Consider the following 19,260-nt stretch of genomic DNA (forward strand, 5'->3'; position numbering starts at 1 on the left):
CATGTGAATGTAGCGGAGCTGAAGCCGTCCTGGGAACCATGGAAAGGTAAGGATGAGGTTGGTTTATTATTTTACTTTTATTGCAGAAGACATTGGCTTCAGCTAGAATGGGCGTGACGGTAAGTGTGGTTTAATTTAGAACAATAAAGAATTGTGTGTTTATTTCAATTAAAGGACTTTATTCTGGGTGTTTGTGTTTTTTTTAACTTTGACTATGGGGTTAGTAATGGGGGTGTCTTATAGATGCCTCTCCATTACTAACCTGGGCTTGATGTCAGCTGGCATTATAAGCTGACATCAACCCCAGCCCTATTACCCCACTGCCACCGCTACAGGGCAGTGGGAAGAGCGAGGCTAAGTGCCAGAATTAGGATGCGCCATTTCTGGGGCGGCTGACGGCTGGTGTTTCTAGCCTGGGAGGGGGCCAATATTCATGGCACCCTTCCTTGGCTATTAATATCAGCCCCTAGCTGTCTGCCTAGCCTTTGCTAGCTTTTAAAATAGGGGGGACCCCACGTCATTTTTTTTGGGTCCCCCATTTTAATAGCTAGTAAAGGCTAGGTATTCAGCTGGGGGCTGATATTAGTAGCCTGGGAAGCTCCATGGGTATTACCCCCTTCCCAGGCTTCAAACATCTGCCCCAGCCGTCTGCTTAACCTCCGCTAGAGACTAAAATTACGGGGAACCCCACTGACATATTTCTATCTATCTAATCTATGTGTGATGCTCTATTCTTTCTGTTCTAAATTGTCGGGTACCGATGCTGAATTGCCGGCCGGCTTTTTTAAAGAGACGGGTGCATGAAAACACTATTATTTTTTTTTTTATAAATCCTTTAACACTAAATGACAAGTACAGTAACCAACACTATCACTGTACTTCTAATATATGTTACTGACATGTTTCTATCTATCTAATCTACACTGTGTTCCAAATTATTATGCAAATAATATTTTCTCAGATTTTCCCAAATTACCTATATGAATTGCAGTCATTGTAATTTTCCAGTCAAATAACTATTAGAGTACAATTTAAAGTTTTTGTACAAACTGCCTTTGATAACAGTATATTTTTAAAAAAATAAAAAACTCAAACTGCACTCAAAATGTATGTTCCAAATTATTATGCACAGCAGAGTTTTCAACCTTTTCATTTTAATAAAGAACAAAAAAATGGTCATTTTTGAAATTATAAGCATTAGCAGGTTATTACAAACTGAAATCAAACAGTTTTCAACTCAAAACTGTATTCTAGGTGATGTTACATTTGCACATATGACCCCTGTTATCATAGGCAGTTTGTACAAAAACCTTTCAATTGTACTCTAATAGTTATTTGACTGGAAAATTACAATGACTGCAATTCATATAGGTAATTTGGGAAAATCTGAGAAAATATTATTTGCATAATAATTTGGAACACAGGGTATGTATGATGCTCTATTCTTTCTGTTCTAAATTGTTGGGTACCAGTGTATGCCACTGCTGAATTGCCAGCTTTTCATGTTTCACTGTGAGCACTGTTCCCATCGATTTGGGCAACCACTGTAATGCCACAACCACCATGGCTGTGGCATTACAGTGAGTGGCAGACAATCCCTGCATGATGTGAAAAAATCCAGTTACGCTTTTGGTGCACGAACAGTTATCGAACATAACCTCGAACAGCCAAATTTTTTGCAAATCGTTCGCGTTCGTCGAACGACTCGAACACCGCCCAAAACAGCTCGAATTTGAGATTGGCTTACAGTTCTAGTCGAACACCGCTTATCTCTAAAATTAACCTAACAGAAATGTAGTTGTTGGAGGGTTAAATAGTATAGGTGAAAAAATACATTACCAGGTTAAAAAAGCACATCCATCAAAATTTTTATCCTCTTATATAGCACTGTGTACTTACAATTGCTCATTTTGCCTTTCTTCCCAGCTAATTCTTCTCTTTTCCATTAGTTATATTATATCACATGATTAAAAGCAGACTAGCTGAATCCTTTTAAGCTCTATGCAGAAAATATGAAGTCAATTTTCCTTGTATGAGTCATGAGTCACTGCAAAAGTGCCTAGCAGGGGGGAGTAGCTGGGTCAGGAGAGGAAGAGGGGAATTATAAATGCAGAGACAAGAGACTTTCTGTTTCTACGCAGAGAAAAGAGAAGAATTTACTAGATAGAAGGGCAAAATGAGCAACTGTAAGTACACAGTGCTATAACATATGATGATTGCAATATATTAAGAGGATAGAAATTTTGATGGGAGGAGTGCTTCTTCAACAGTTTCAAAGCAACAAACGAAAAATGGCAAGTAAAATAAAATACAGACAGAAGATTTAAGAGAAATAAGTACATGGAATTTATCTAGTCTACATTTAGTCAGAGCTGGCTGACAGCTGTGATATAGCTCTAAGTCAAATAAGCATTCAATAGACAGCTATCTCATGTGTATGTCTGGTTTAGGTTGATTCATATTAAAGAAAAGATAACAATGGGCATAATATTTAGAAAAAGCAAAAATACCTTCCCGAAATATTCCTGAAAAGCTCTCTAGCATTATTCGACTGAGACTTGCGCTGAAATACAATGCTTTACCCTTGAATATCTATAATATAACCAGGGATATGTCCTTCTGTCTGAAGCCTCTATAGACTGCGCATTGCGCAGTCTGGCCAGTACAGAAAAACACATCCACATCCCAAACAGGGATGAGAAGTGTGGCGCCGGAGATCGCGGTATGCGTAGGCACTGACCGCATACTGCGATCTACGGCGCCATAAGCACATAACTGCCTGGGAGTAGTGTGGTCGCGGAGCCTTGTTCGGGCCAGAGGCCGGTGGAGGAGTGTGGTTTCGTAATCGGCGCCTGAGCATAGTGCGATATCCGGCGCCATTTCAATGAAGACACATTGGCAGTGTGTGTTCAACAAAATGGTGCTGGACAGCACGGTATGTACATGTGAGTACTCCGACGCAATTTTGTTGAAGACACTGCAGATTTGTCTTCAATAAAATGTCGCCAGATATCGCGCTATGCAGGCGCTGATTCCAATGCCATTTTAGTAAAATAACCCAGGAGACGCATTGCAGGGGAGCGATGGAAAGGGGAGTAGGAGTGTTTTTGTTTTAATTTAATTTATTGATGGATGGGGTAGCATATACCAGGATGGGGGACTACGAAGGGCAAGCACATAACAGGATGGGAGAGCATATTCCAAAATCGGGGAGCAGGACGCGGGAGCATCTAACAGGATGTGGCTCCAGAATGGGGGAGCATATACCAGAATGGGGGACCATGATGGGGGAGCATATACCAGGATGGGGGCACTAATACCAGGATGGAGGAGCATATACCAGGATGGGGGAGCATATACCAGGATAGGGGAGCATATATCAGGATGGGGGAGCATATACCAGGATGGGGGAGCATACACCAGGATGGGGATGCAAATACCAGGATAGGGGATGCAAATACCAGGATAGGGGCACAAATACCAGGATGGGGGAACAGGATATGGGCACAAATACCAGGATGGGGGCTCAAATACCTGGATGGTGGAGCAGGATGGGGGCACATATACCAGGATGGGGGTGCAAATACCAGGATGGGGGCACAAATATCAGGATGGTGGAGCAGGATGGGGGCTCAAATACCAGGATAGGGGCAAAAATACCAGGATGGGGGAGCGTATACCAGGATAGGGGTGCAAATACCAGGATGGGAGAGCAGGAAGGGGGTGCAAATACCAGGATGGGGGCACAAATACCAGGATGGGGGAGCAGGATGGGGGCACAAATACCAGGATGGGGGCACAAATACCAGGATGTGGGAGCATATATCAGGCTCGGGGAGCATATAATAGGATGGGGGCACAAATTCCATGATGGAAAAGCAGGATGGGGCACAAATACCAGGATGGGGGAGCAGAATGGGGGCACAAATACCAGGATGGGGAGAATGTACTAGGATGGGGGCGCAAATACCAGGATGGGGGACCAGGATGATGGACCAAGATAGGGGAGCATATACCAGGATGGAGTAGCATATACCAGGATGGGGGAACAGGATAGGGTAGCATATACCAGGAAGGGGGCACAAATACCAGGATGGGGTAGCATGGACCAGGATGGGGTAGCATGGACCAGGATGGGGGCACAAATACCAGGATGAGGGACCAGGATGGAGGAGCATCAACTAGGATGGGGGAGCATGGATCAGGATGAGGGAGCATGCACAAGTATGGGGGAGCATATACCCGAATGGGGGAGAATATATCAGTATGGGGGACCATGATGGGAGCCACAAATACCAGGATGGCGGAGAATATACCAGGATGGGGGAGCATATACCAGGATGGGGGCACAAATACCAGGATGGGGGAGCATGGACCGGGATGGAGGACAAAGATGGGGGCGCAAATACCAGGATGGGGGCACAAATACCAGGATGGGGGAGCATGGACCAGGATGGGGGAGCATGGACCAGAATGGGGGAGAATATACCAGGATGGGGGACCAAATACCAAGATGAGGGACCAGGATGGGGGCGCAAATACCAGGATGTAGAGCATGGACCAGGATGGGGGAGCATATACCATGATGGGAGAGCATATACAGTACAGACCAAAAGTTTGGACACACCTTCTCATTTAAAGATTTTTCTGTATTTTCATGACTTTGAAAATTGTACATTCACACTGAAGGCATCAAAACTATGAATTAACACATGTGGAATTATATACTTAACAAAAAAGTGTGAAACAACTGAAAATATGTCTTATATTCTAGGTTCTTCAAAGTAGCCACCTTTTGCTTTGATGACTGCTTTGCACACTCTTGGCACTCTCTTGATGAGCTTCAAGAGGTATTCACCGGAAATGGTTTTCACTTCACAGGTGTGCCCTGTCAGGTTTAATAAGTGGGATTTCTTGCCTTATAAATGGGGTTGGGACCATCAGTTGTGTTGTGCAGAAGTCAGGTGGATACACAGCTGATAGTCCTACTGAATAGACTGTTAGAATTTGTATTATGGCAAGAAAAAGCAGCTAAGTAAAGAAAAACGAGTGGCTATCATTACTTTAAGAAATGAAGATCAGTTAGTCCGAAAAATTGGGCAAACTTTGAAAGTGTCCCAAAGTGCAGTAGCAAAAACCATCAAGCGCTACAAAGAAACTGGCTCACATGAGGACTGCCCCAGAAAAGGAAGACCAAGAGTCACTTCTGCTTCTGAAGATAAGTTTATCTGAGTCACCAGCCTCAGAAATCGCAGGTTAACAGCAGCTCAGATTAGAGACCAGGTCAATGCCACACAGAGTTCTAGCAGCAGACACATCTCTTCAACAACTGTTAAGAGGAGACTTTGTGTAGCGGGCCTTCATGGTAAAATAGATGCTAGGAAACCACTGCTAAAGACAGGCAACAAGCAGAAGAGACTTGTTTGGGCTAAAGAACACAAAGAATGGACATTAGACCAGTGGAAATCTGTGCTTTGGTCTTATGAGTCCAAATTTGAGATCTTTGGTTCCAACCACCGTGTCTTTGTGCGACACAGAAAAGGTGAACGAATGGACTCTACATGCCTGGTTCCCACCGTGAAGCATGGAGGAGGAGGAGGTGTGATGGTGTGGGGGTGCTTTGCTGGTGACACTGTTGGGGATTTATTCAAAATTGAAGGCATACTGAACCAGCATGGCTACCACAGCATCTTGCAGCGGCATGCTATTCCATCCGGTTTGCGTTTAGTTGGACCATCATTTATTTTTCAACAGGACAATGACCCCAAACACACCTCCAGGCTGTGTAAGGGCTATTTGACCAAGGAGGAGAGTGATGGGGTGCTACGCCAGATGACCTGGCCTCCACAGTCACCAGACCTGAACCCAATCGAGATGGTTTAGGGTGAGCTGGACCGCAGAGTGAAGGCAAAAGGGCCAACAGGTGCTAAGCATCTCTGGGAACTTCTTCAAGATTGTTGGAAGACCATTTCCGGTGACTACCTCTTGAAGCTCATCAAGAGAATGCAAAGAGTGTGCAAAGCAGTCATCAAAGCAAAAGGTGGCGACTTTGAAGAACCTAAAATATAAGACATATTTTCAGTTGTTTCACACTTTTTTGTTAAGTATATAATTCCACATGTGTTAATTCATAGTTTTGATGCCTTCAGTGTGAATGTACAATTTTCAAAGTCATGAAAATACAGAAAAATCTTTAAATGAGAAGGTGTGTCCAAACGTTTGGTCTGTACTGTACCAGGATGGGGGCACACATACCAGGCTGGGGGAGCATATACCAGGATGAGGGAGCATATACCAGGATGGTGGAGCATATACCAATAACAATGCTCGCCACCCGGACGTAGAAAGGGTTCAATAGCTAGTATATGTATAATCTAATATATTACATGCTATCTATAAATTGTTATGAACTTATAGTTAAAGGAGTATTCCCATCTACAAGATCCTATCCCAATATGTAGTAGGTGTAATAATAATAATATTAGCAAATACCTCCTATTAGAAATGTAGTATAGTATTTTTGATTCGCTATGTCTCTTTCCTCATGTGCAGGCATTGCAGGACCTTAAGTATCCATGGTTACGACCACTGATAAAGTGACAGTTAGCTAGCTGCTAATGGTCGTAACCATGGATACCTAAGGTCCTACGATGCCTGCACATGAGGTAAGTGGTATAGCGAATCAAAAATACTATACTACATTTCTAATTGTAGGCATTTGCTAATATTATTATTATTACACCTACTACATATTGGGATAGGATCTTGGAGATGGGAACATCCCTTTAAAAATAGGTTGAAAAGGTGTCCTTCAAAAGTGATTATACATATAGTAGCTTGTGTACACCTTTTTACTGCTTTTTGGTCAGTAAAGATGCATTTAAATCGCTCATTTCACAATAATCTTGCTGTCAATCTCATGTCAAATGAACAAAAAGCTTGTTGTTGAGGGAAATGATCTTTTGGTTTGTACAAAAGATCATCATAGTTCTTGACAGCACATCGTCCTATGTAAACAGGACGTGTGCTGCCGACAACAATGGCCGCCTATTCGAACAGAAAGATCTATTACAGATTGGCACCTGCAATTTTGTAGTGGTGTCAGCGTGTGTAAACAGGCTATTAAACGGCCACCAATTAGCAAGCAGGTAGGTTGGCGGTCATTATGCATCGACTTGTGGACACAGACCTTTACAGATCATCTATTAAATATCTAACAAGACACAATACAAGTAATAAATCCTTATGCAGATTTATTCACAATCTCAGCAAAATTGTAAAATGGCATGGTATAACATTTACACTGTCTTGCTCTTGTCTTTTCAATGAAAATAGTGTGTGCAATGATTAAGAGAAAAATCATAGAATCTCAATATTAGTGTTTAATTCCTGAATGCATTGTAGAATTAAACAACATCCAGAGTGCTTTCAGCGATGCATCTACAGCATTTTTGCCATTTACAGTAATCCCATTTTCATATATCTCTAGAAATGCATGCAGCGTGAGCCGTACAGAGAACATTTTAATAAAACATGCACAGCGTGGCCGTATCTTGAGGACCTTAGAATCTAACTTTGATGCTGACTGCACACTGCTTCAAAATGGTCCCTTGGGGTCAGAAAGGAAATCTCACACTAGGTTGTGATCTTGGATCAACATTTCAAAGACTCAGTGGCGATGTTTTAGTTAAGTTTGGATTTAAAACTACAGCAAAATTGTAATTGACTTTATAAACATGCAAAATGATGTTTACAGGCATTCAGAATTTGTAGTGTTTGATTGGTCAAAGACGTATACTAATTACTAGATAAGTATAGCAACGCTGATACTTGTCCTAGTATTCTTTTGTTGCTCTAAAGTAGTAAAGGCAAACTCTCAATATTTTATTGTGCCTTCTAAATTTAGGAAGTATGTGAGATCTGTAGACATATAAAGAACTGTGTATAAGAAATGAAGAAGCAGAGATAGATGGGACTAGGGTGAATGAAATATAATATTTTTGTGGATTTTTAATACCATATATTTTGTGCAAAGGCACATCAAGTAGATGACATCCATGTAGGTTATGGCCATGTATCTTTCAGTCCAGAGTTTCAGTGTTGAAAAATTCAGGCTAACGTTGGTTATTATACATTTTGATTGAATACTAGAAAGCATTCTGTGTATCAATTATTTAATAATAAAGAACATATGGAAGGAGGTCAGTAGCTTTCTCTGAATCAAATGAAAAGTTACAAAGCCAATAAACATGCATCAAGTGTACTTCTAGCTCCGAATCTCTACCATGAAAGCATATTATTAAGACTTTACCTTCTTATGTGATTCCATTTAAAACTCTTAATGTCATGCAAATCACTTCCAGGAAACCATGTTATAGCTCAAACCTCAATGATTTTCTTATTATGGTTTCCATTAGAATTCAAGGGGGGACTTTAAAGCGGCTTAAAAATTGTAAGGCATGAAATTGTTTACAATCCATTTTGCTTTTAATTGTAGCCAAATTCACATACCGTATTTTTCGGACTATAAGACGCACCGGACGATAAGACGCACCTAGGTTTTAAAGGAGGAAAATAGGAAAAAAAATGTAAGCAAAAAATGTGGTCATGATGCCTTGTTAAGGGGGAGGGGGTCTGCTGCTGACACTGGTATTGGGGTAATGTCCCCCAATTATGTTAATATCCTCCATCCTGGTATGTATGGCCCCTCATTCCTGGTATAAGTGGCCCCCATCCAATCCTGGTATGCATGACACCCCTTTATCCCCCATCCTGGTATACATGGCACCCCTTGAGCCCCCATCCTGATATGCATGACACCCCTTGAGCCCCCATTCTGGTATGCATGGCACCCCCTGAGCCCCCATCCTCGTATGCATGACACCCCCTGAGCCCCCATCCTGGTATGCATGACATCCCTTGATACCCCATCCTAGTATGCATGGCACCCCTTGAGCCGCCATCCTGGTATGCATGGCACCCCCTGAGCCCATGTATGGCACCTTCTGAGCCCCCATCACGCTGCCTACAAAAAAAATAAACACTCATACTCACCTCCTCTCTCCTCCAGCGCTGTCCCACTCTGCTGCCAACACTCTCACTGTGTGAGCAGCGCATGGCAGGGCGCGCATGGCGTCCCTGCCATGCACCCTCACACAGTGTGAGACGCTGTGCTGGAATAGTCACTGCTCCCCATGCCGGGACTCTGTGCGTGGGGAGCAGTGACCATTCAGTCTGTTCAATAGCCGGCACACTGTACTGCAGCGCGGCTCCTACTGCCGCTCTGTGGTCAGTGTGCCTGCTATTAAAGACCATGGATATTCACTACAACTCATGGGATGGGGTTGTAGGGAATATTCATGAGCTTTAATTGCAGGCACATAGACCGCAAAGCGGCAGCAGGAGTTGTGCTGCGGCTCCAGTGTGCCGGCTATTAAGAGAAATTAATATTCATTGCTCTGCATGCCCATGGGCGTGGGGAGCAGGGAATATTCATTTTCTTTAGTAGCGGGCACAGCGTAGGCTGCAGCAGGCGGCTGCTGCCTCCTGTGCCCCGCTGATCCACCGCTGCTGCTCCCCCACACCCATCACCATGCAGCCATACAATAATATAGTATTTGGACTATAAGACGCACCCCCCCACTTTCCTCCAAAATTTTGGAGGAAAAAGGTGCATCTTATAGTCCGAAAAATACGGTATGTATATTTTACACAACATTTTGCAAATCACAAAATTGTACTTATTTTTATAATTTATGTTTTACGATAATTATTAATGTACTACCAGTACTGTAAACCTCACACGCAAAACATATCTATATGCTATATATCCACATAAATTCAATTATTTTTTCTTTTTAGAAAACATTTTAAAACTTAAAATAATTAATAAAAAAGTTACCAAAATTTGGTAGTTATGATTGTTTTACTAACACTGATGAGAGGGTTTTTCATCTCTTGTTGTAGCCAAAATGTTTCTAACACATGCTAACTAGAAATGCAGCCATGCTGGTTGTCACTTTTGAATTAGCATCTTGGCAAATTGTCTCTACATTTTTCCTGAGTGTGGCGACAAAATTACTAGTGCTGTATATATATCTGAAGTTGCTTCAGGTACACCAAATACACCCCAATTTAGATAATGGAGGAAATTTGTGAATGCAGTTTGTTTATTTAACTCACTTACAGATGTAGCCATGGTTAAAAAAATGCAGATAACACAGAACCACGAGATACAGTGGCTTTCGAGAGTGTTCCAGCCCCCCTTGGCATTTTTTGTGTTTTGCTACCTCACAACCATGAATTCCACTGTTTTTTTAAGGGTTTACATTAGTTCATGTAAAGAACATGCCCACAACTGTGAACCTTTGGATTGCTTTCTTTTTTACTGTGAAGCAAACAACAAATAAGACATAATAACTGAAAATTTCAGTGTACATAACTATTCACCCACGTAAAGTCAGTACTTTGTAGAGTCTCCTTTTGTGTCAATTACAGCTGCGAGTCTCTATGGATAAGTCAGTATGAGCTTTCCACATCTTGCCACTATGATTTTTGTCCATTCCTCAATGCAAAACTGTTCCAGCTCCTTCAAGTTAGATGGCTTCCTCTGGTGAACAGAAATCTTCAAGTCTGACCACAGATTCTCAATTGGATTCAGGTCTGGGCTTTGACTAGGCCACTCCAGAACATTAACACATTTCCCCTTAAACCACTCGAGTGTGGCTTTAGCAGTATGCTTTGGGTAATAGTCTTGTTGAAAGGTGAACCTCTGTCCCAGTCTCAAATCACTGACAGACTGAAACAGGTTTTACTCAAGAACATCCCTGTATTTCGCACAATCCATCTTCCCCTCAACTTGGACCTTTTTCCTTGTCCATGCTGCTGAAAAACATCCCCACAGCATCATGCTGCCACCACCATGTTTCAATGTGGGGATGGTGTTCTTGGGGTCAAAAGCTGTGTTGGTTTGGCGGAAGACATAGCGTTTACCTTGGTGGCCAAAAAGGTCAATTTTGGTCTCATCTGACTACAGCACCTTCCTCCATACATTTGAGGAGTGTCTCACATTTCTTTTGTCAAACTCAAAATGAGCTTTACAATTTTTGTTAAAAAAGGCATTTTTCTGCCCACTCTTCCATAAAGGCCACCTCTGTGGAGTGTATGGCTTAGGCTACGGCCCCATTATCAGTATTTGGTCAGTATTCAGTCAGAATTTTGTCTCAGGAGAGGAAGACAAACGGGGCAAGAAGCAATCAGAGAAAAGGAATAAATAGAAACAAGTGCACCAATTCTGGATTTATCACTCACTCCTGGTTTTGGTTTCCACTCCTGAGAAAAAATACTGACCAAATACTGATAGTGGGGCCGTGGCCTAATTGTGGCTGTATGGACAGATACTCCAGTCTCTGCTTTAGGAACTCAGCAGCTCTTTCAGGGTTACCTTTGGTCTCTGTGCTGCCTCTCTGATTCATGCCCTCCTTGCCTGGGCTGAGTTTTGGTGGACGTCCTTCTCTTGGCAGGTTAGTTGTGATACCAAGTTTGTTCCATTTGATGAGAATGGATTTGATGGTGCTCCGGGGGATCATCAAAGATTGGGATAATTTTTCTTTTATAACCCAACCCTGACTTGTACTTCTCAACAACTTTGTCCCTAACTTGTTTTGAGATCTCCTTGGTCTTCATGGTGTTGTTTGGTTAGTGGTGCCTCTTGCTTAATGGTGTTGCAGCCTCTGTGGCCTTTCAGAAAAGGTGTGTATATACTGACAGATTATATGACACTTAGATTGCACACATGTGGACATCCTTTCACCAAGCATTTGACTTATGAAAGTAATTGCTTGCACCAGAAATTTTAGGGGCTTCATTGCAAAAGGGGTGAATACATATGCACATGCCAATTTTCAGTTATTTGATCCCATAAATGTAATTTATGCCTATATTTTTCTCACTTCACCAATTTACAATTTTTAGTGCTGATGCAACACACACAAATCGGATTAAAAAAATATTTAAACACAGGCTGCAATGTAATAAAATAGGTAAGAAGCCAAAGGGGGTGAATACTTTCACAAGCCATTGTACATCAACAGGAACAGTGTCTGGCTCTAACACTTCTCAAGATGAAAAAAATACACTTACTTTATGGTCAGTTCCACTTATATTTATCTTGTAAATTCTTCCAAATTTGCAGTCAACAACCCAGGTAGATGGTGTTTAACAACTTAATGACAGCCGATACGCATTAAAATGGTGTTGGATAAGGGGCATTATTCACTCATCGCCAATTGGGAATAAAGTAATAGCACCCCCCAGAGTCGGAAAATCTCTAGGGTTTCAGCTACAGTCTTTCCGGTTCCCGATCATGTGATCGATAAAACGGCGATCACATAAAAAAAAGTGTGATTCAATTTAAAAGTAATTTCTCTCTCCTCTGTGTGTTTCTGCTGTTAGGCACCTTAGGGGCCCTGCAAGTGCGACATGGTGGCCGCAATCTATTTCAGGAAAATTAGTGTTCCAAAATTAAAATATTGCTCTTTCCCTTTCGAGCCCTGTTGCTAGTCCAAACAGAACTTTTTGACTACATATGGGGTATCGCTGCGCAGTCGAAAGAAAGTGGTTGTGGTGTTACATCATACAAAAGTGAAAAAATTGGGGTTAAAGAAACATTTTAGAGGTAAAATGTATTTATTTTTTTCATTCTTCTTTGCATTAATTCCTGTGAAGCACCTGAAAGGTTAAACAAATTTCCTAACAACAATTGAAGTATTTGAGGGGTGCAGTTTTTAAATTGGTATCACTTTTGAGGAGTTTCCAGTATATACAGTGGTGGCCAAAAGTATTGGCACCCCTGCAATTCTGTCAGATAATACTCAGTTTCTTCTTGAAAATGATTGCAATCACAAATTCTTTGGTATTCATTTAATTTGTCTTCAATGAAAAAACACAAAAAGAATTGTCCTAAAGCCAAATTGGATACAATTCCACACCAGACCTAAAAAAGGGGGTGGACAAAAGTATTGGCACTGTTTGAAAAATCATGTGATGCTTCTCTAATTCGTGTAATTAACAGCATCTGTAGCTTACCTGTGGCACCTAGCAGGTGTTGGCAATAACTAAATCACACTTGCAGCCAGTTAACATGGATTAAAGTTGACTCAACCTTTGTCCTGTGTCCTTGTGTGTACCACATTGAGCATGGAAAAAAGAAAGAAGACCAAAGACCTGTCTGATGACTTGAGAAACCAAATTGTGAGGAAGCATGAGCAATCTCAAGGCTACAAGTCCATCTCCAAAGACCTGAATGTTCCTGTGTCTTCCGTGCGCAGTGTCATCAAGAAGTTTAAAGCCCATGGCACTGTGGCTAACCTCCCTAGATGTGGACGAAAAAGAAAAATTGATGAGAGATTTCAACGCAAGATTGTGCGGATGGTGGATAAAGAACCTCGACTAACATCCAAACAAGTTCAAGCTGCCCTGCAGTCCGAGGGTACAACAGTGTCAACCCGTACTATCCGTCGGCGTCTGAATGAAAAGGGACTGTATGGTAGGATGCACAGGAAGACCCCACTTCTTACCCCGAGACATAAAAAAGCCAGGCTGGAGTTTGCCAAAACTTACCTGAGAAAGCCTAAAACGTTTTGGAAGAATGTTCTCTGGTCAGATGAGACAAAAGTAGAGCTTTTTGGGAAAAAGCATCAACATAGAGTGTACAGGAAAAAAAAAAGAGGCATTCAAAGAAAAGAACACGGTCCCTACAGTCAAACATGGCGGAGGTTCCCTGATGTTTTGGGGTTGCTTTGCTGCCTTTGGCACTGGACTGCTTGACCATGTGCATGGCATTATGAAGTCTGAAGACTACCAAAAAAATTTGCAGCATAATGTAGGGCCCAGTGTGAGAAAGCTGGGTCTCCCTCAGAGGTCATGGGTCTTCCAGCAGGACAATGACCCAAAACACACTTCCAAAAGCACTATAAAATGGTTTGAGAGAAAGCACTGGAGACTTCTAAGGTGGCCAGCAATGAGTCCAGACCTGAATCCCATAGAACACCTGTGGAGATATCTCAAAATGGCAGTTTGGAGAAGGCACCCTTCAAATATCAGGGACATGGAGCAGTTTGCCAAAGAAGAATGGTCTACAATTCCAGCAGAGCATTGTAAGAAACTCATTGATGGTTACCGGAAGCGGTTGTTCGCAGTTATTTTGGCTAAAGGTTGTGCAACCAAATATTAGGCTGAGGGTACCAATACTTTTGTCTGGCCCATTTTTGGAGTTTTGTGTGAAATGATTAATGATTTGATTTTTGCTTCATTCTCTTTTGTGTTTTTTCCTTGCAAGCAAATTAAATGAAGATAATAAGACCAAAGAATTTGTGATTGCAAATATTTTCAGGAAGAAAGAGAGTATTATCTGACAGAATTGCAGGGGTGCCAATACTTTTGGCCACCACTGTAGGCCCCTCAATGTCCATTGAAATCTGAATATGTGCTTAAATAAACAGGTTTTGTAAATTTGTTGAAAAAATGAGTAATTGTTGCTAAATGTTTAACCCCCATAACATCCTAACGAAATAAAATGACGTTTAAAAAATGATGCAGATGTAAAGTAGATATATGTGAAATGTTATTTATTAATAATTTTGTGCAGCATGACTAACTGGTTTAAGGATTTAAAGATTGATAGTTTGAAAATTGCTTTTTCTTTTCAAAAATTTCGCCAACTTTCCAATATTTTCACAAATATACGTGTCTTATCAAACAAATTTTACCACTATCATGAAGTACAATATGTCACAAAATAACAGCCTCCGAATCACTGGGATACGTTGAAGCATTCCAGAATTATTACCTCGTAAAGTGACAGTGGTCAGATTTCTAAAATTTGGCCAGGTGATTAACCCCTTTCTGATGTGAGGCGTAAAAATACGTCCCCTGTGCCCTGGGCCTTAATGACTATGTACGTATTATTACGCCTCAGCGATCGCGCCCGCACAGAAGTTGGGCGCGATCGCTGCTGGATGTCAGCTGATTCTAACAACCGGCACTCAGTGCCAGGAGCCATGCCCGCATCGCTCCCGGCACTTTAACCCTCTAACGTCATCGTGGGGTCCTGATCGTTGCCATGGTGACCCGATGTCGTCATGACGACATCCAAGACAGCAGACAATAGCAAGGTAGTTTGATTATGCACAGTGCATGATCAAACTATCTTGTGTCTGCAGCACGCACTGACAGTTATGAGGTACAGCAATGAACCTGCACTGCTATACCTTATAACTGCAATGAGACTGCAGAAAGTGAAAGTCCCATAGTGGGACTAAGTAAAAATAAGAAAAAGGTAAAAAAAAGTAGTAAAAATATTTCTTAAATAATCAAAATATAATATATATATACAGTACAGACCAAAAGTTTGGACACACCTTCTCATTTAAAGATTTTTCTGTATTTTCATGACTATGAAAATTGTACATTCACACTGAAGGCATCAAAACTATGAATTAACACATGTGGAATTATATACTTAAAAAAGTGTGAAACAACTGAAAATTTGTCTTATATTCTAGGTTCTTCAAAGTAGCCACCTTTTGCTTTGATGACTGCTTTGCATACTCTTGGCATTCTCTTGATGAGCTTCAAGAGGTAGTCACAGGAAATGGTCTTCCAACAATCTTGAAGGAGTTCCCAGAGATGCTTAGCACTTGTTGGCCCTTTTGCCTTCACTCTGCGGTCCAGCTCACCCCAAACCATCTCGATTGGGTTCAGGTCTGGTGACTGTGGAGGCCAGGTCATCTGGCATAGCACCCCATCACTCTCCTTCTTGGTCAAATAGCCCTTACACAGCCTGGAGGTGTGTTTGGGGTCATTGTCCTGTTGAAAAATAAATGATGGTCCAACTAAACGCAAACTGGATGGAATAGCATGCCACTGCAAGATGCTGTGGTAGCCATGCTGGTTCAGTATGCCTTCAATTTTGAATAAATGCCCAACAGTGTCACCAGCAAAGCACCCCCACACCATCACACCTCCTCCTCCATGCTTCACGGTGGGAACCAGGCATGTAGAGTCCATCCGTTCACCTTTTCTGCGTCGCACAAAGACACGGTGGTTGGAACCAAAGATCTCAAATTTGGACTCAACAGACCAAAGCACAGATTTCCACTGGTCTAATGTCCATTTCTTGTGTTCTTTAGCCCAAACAAGTCTCTTCTGCTTGTTGCCTGTCCTTAGCAGTGGTTTCCTAGCAGCTATTTTATCATGAAGGCCTGCTGCACAAAGTCTCCTCTTAACAGTTGTTGAAGAGATGTGTCTGCTGCTAGAACTCTGTGTGGCATTAACCTGGTCTCTAATCTGAGCTGCTGTTAACCTGCGATTTCTGAGGCTGGTGACTCGGATAAACTTATCCTCAAAAGCAGAGGTGACTCTTGGTCTTCCTTTCCAGGAGCAGTCCTCTTGTGAACCAGTTTCTTTGCAGCGCTTGATGGTGTTTGCAACTGCACTTGGGGACACTTTCAAAGTTTGCCCAACTTTTCGGACTGACTGACCTTAATTTCTTAAAGTAATGATGGGCACTTGTTTTTCTTTACTTAGAATTTGTATTAGGGCAAGAAAAAAGCAGCTAACAGTCTATTCAGTAGGACTATCAGCTGTGTATCCACCAGACTTCTGCACAACACAACTGATGGTCCCAACCCCATTTATAAGGCAAGAAATCCCACTTATTAATCCTGACAGGGCACACCTGTGAAGTGAAAACCATTTCCAGTGACTACCTCTTGAAGCTCATCAAGAGAATGCCAAGAGTGTGCAAAGCAGTCATCAAATCAAAAGGTGGCTACTATGAAGAACCTAGAATATAAGACATATTTTCAGTTGTTTCACACTTTTTTGTTAAGTATATAATTCCACATGTGTTAATTCATAGTTTTGATGCCTTCAGTGTGAATGTACAATTTTCATAGTCATGAAAATACAGAAAAATCTTTAAATGAGAAGGTGTGTCCAAACTTTTGGTCTGTACTGTATGTAGAACGCCTTCTCAAAATGTCACTCCAGGGGTTCTTGGTTCCTTTTCTGTTGTGGTCTGTACTGTATATATATATATATTTTGTACCCATAAATAAATATTATTATGAAAAAACAAAAAACAAAAGTACACATATTTGGTATTGTCGCGTCCGGAACGACCGGACCTATAAAATTGTCCCACTAATTAACCCCTTTAGTGAACATGTTAAAAAAACAAAAAAGCAAAAAACAATGCTTTATCATCATACCGCTGAACAAACAGTGGAATAAAACGCGATCACAAAGACGAATGTAAAGAAAAATGGTATGTAATAATTTTTATTGTGTAAAAGCACCAAAAGATAAAAAACAATATGAATGTAGTATCGCTGTAAATGTAATGACCCGAAGAATAAAGCTGTCTTATCAATTTTACCACACGCGGAACAGGATAAAAAAATAAAAAAAACAATTCCTGAATTGTTTTTTGTTTATTCTGCTTCACAAAAATCAAAATAGAAAGCGATCAAAAAATGTTACAAGCCCGAAAATGATACCAATAAAAACGTCAACTTGTCCCGCAAAAAACAAGCCTTACAAGACTCTATTGGCCGAAATATGGAAAAATTCTAGCTCTCAAAATATGGCGATGCAAAAACTAGTCTTTGCAAAAAACAAACAAACGTTTTTTAGTGTGTGACAGCTACCAAACATAAAAACCAAATATAAATCTGGTATCGCTGTAATCGCACAGACCCAAACAATAAAGTTGTCTAATCACTTATACATAACGAGAAACGGCATAAAAAATAAATAAAATCAATTCTTCACCTGCTGTTGATTTATTCATTCTGCCTCCTAAAGATTGCAGTATGGCTCGGCTTACATGTAACCTGCACTCTGCACTGAGCACTTACACTGGGGTTTCCGTGTAAATCTCTGATATACATAATTCAGATGGAAGCCCCGGAGGAAGATTCCTGTAATGAGGCAGAGTATTCGTCTTTTTATTAGGCGTGCATAAAAGTGCTGTCGGCCACAGTTTTGAGAACCTCTGAAAAAAAGGACACCGCTAAATAGAGGACAGACGGAGTCCAGAGCAACTCTGCTGACTCATTATAGTGAATGAATCCTGGGGGTTTCATCTGAATTGCGTCACTCGGAGATTTAAATGGAAACCCCGATGTCAGTGCTCAGCGTAGAGCACAGGATAAATGAGAAAATTTTACATAACATTTTGGATCACAATAAAAGCTTCGACTCAATCTACACAAAAAACAAGTCCCCACTCAGGTCTGTCATCTGTTAACAGAAATATAGGGGGCTTTCACGTTACTGGTAGCACAAAGGCTCTGTAAAAGCAAAATGGACCTTGCCCCTCAAAAGAAATTCAGCAAATTCTGTGCTCCCAAATACAAATGCCCTCCTGCCTTTTGAGAACCACAGTGTGCCTAAGCTGCAGTTAGCATCAACATGTTTGACAATTCTGTAGCGATGTGAGCCCGCCTAATTTACAGGTGCATGTCTCCAGAAGCATTAGCTGGGCACAACGTACTGGTTACTACAACGGCAGTTTGCATATTTCACTCAGCAACATCCGCTACTGCTTGTTTCTGTAAAAGACACATGTAGTTAAAATCCTCACCACACCTGTAGATACATTTCCAAAAGGGTATAATTTACAAAATAGGATCACTTGAGGGTAGATTCTGCTCTTCTAGCACTTAGGAGTTGTGTATATGGAGTCTGCATACTATTCTAGGAAAATCTGCACTCCAGGAGGCAAATAGCAGTCCGTCCCTCCCGAGTATCGCTGTGCGGCTAAGCAGTACTGTACAGCCACATATGGGGTATTTTTACATTCAGCAAAAATTGTGCGACAAATTTTGGTGCCATTTTTACCAATCTCCCTGTGTGAAAATGTAAAATTTGGGGCTAAAACAAAACTTTGGTGAAAAAAATGTAATTATTCTTTCTTCACCGCCCAATCGTGTAAAATTCTGTGAGGCACATGTGGTGTCAACATGCTCAGTGCACCCCTAGATAAATTGAGAGGTGTAGTTTGTAAAATGTGGTCTGTTATGGGGGGGTTCTGCAGTTTTGGCACCTAAGGGGCTCTGCCAATGTGACATGGCACCATCAAAACAGCTTAGCAAAATATGAACTCCAATATGGTGCTTCTTCCCTTCTGAGCACTTTGAAGCCCCAAGTGTTTTACAAAAGTTTATAGCGGAAAGCCGTGAAAATAAAAAAATC

General features: G+C 41.4%; 1 protein-coding gene across 16 annotated transcripts in view; it reads right to left on the minus strand.

Annotated features, from left to right (window-relative positions):
* GULP1 (GULP PTB domain containing engulfment adaptor 1) overlaps positions 1–19,260 on the minus strand; it is a 1,414,565-nt gene that overhangs the window by 1,163,693 nt on the left and 231,612 nt on the right. For 4 of the 16 annotated variants that reach the window (XM_073646304.1, XM_073646309.1, XM_073646310.1 and 1 more), the window contains one exon: positions 13,087–13,372. The exons of the other annotated variants lie outside the window; for them this stretch is intronic. The gene's annotated coding sequence lies outside the window, so the exon portion shown is untranslated. The remainder of the gene's footprint in view (positions 1–13,086; positions 13,373–19,260) is intronic. 16 annotated transcript variants of the gene reach the window in all.

This window comes from Phyllobates terribilis, unplaced genomic scaffold (genome assembly GCF_046119375.1).
Source record: "Phyllobates terribilis strain yellow unplaced genomic scaffold, ASM4611937v1 Scaffold_9__5_contigs__length_417890890, whole genome shotgun sequence".
NCBI lineage: Eukaryota > Metazoa > Chordata > Amphibia > Anura > Dendrobatidae > Phyllobates > Phyllobates terribilis.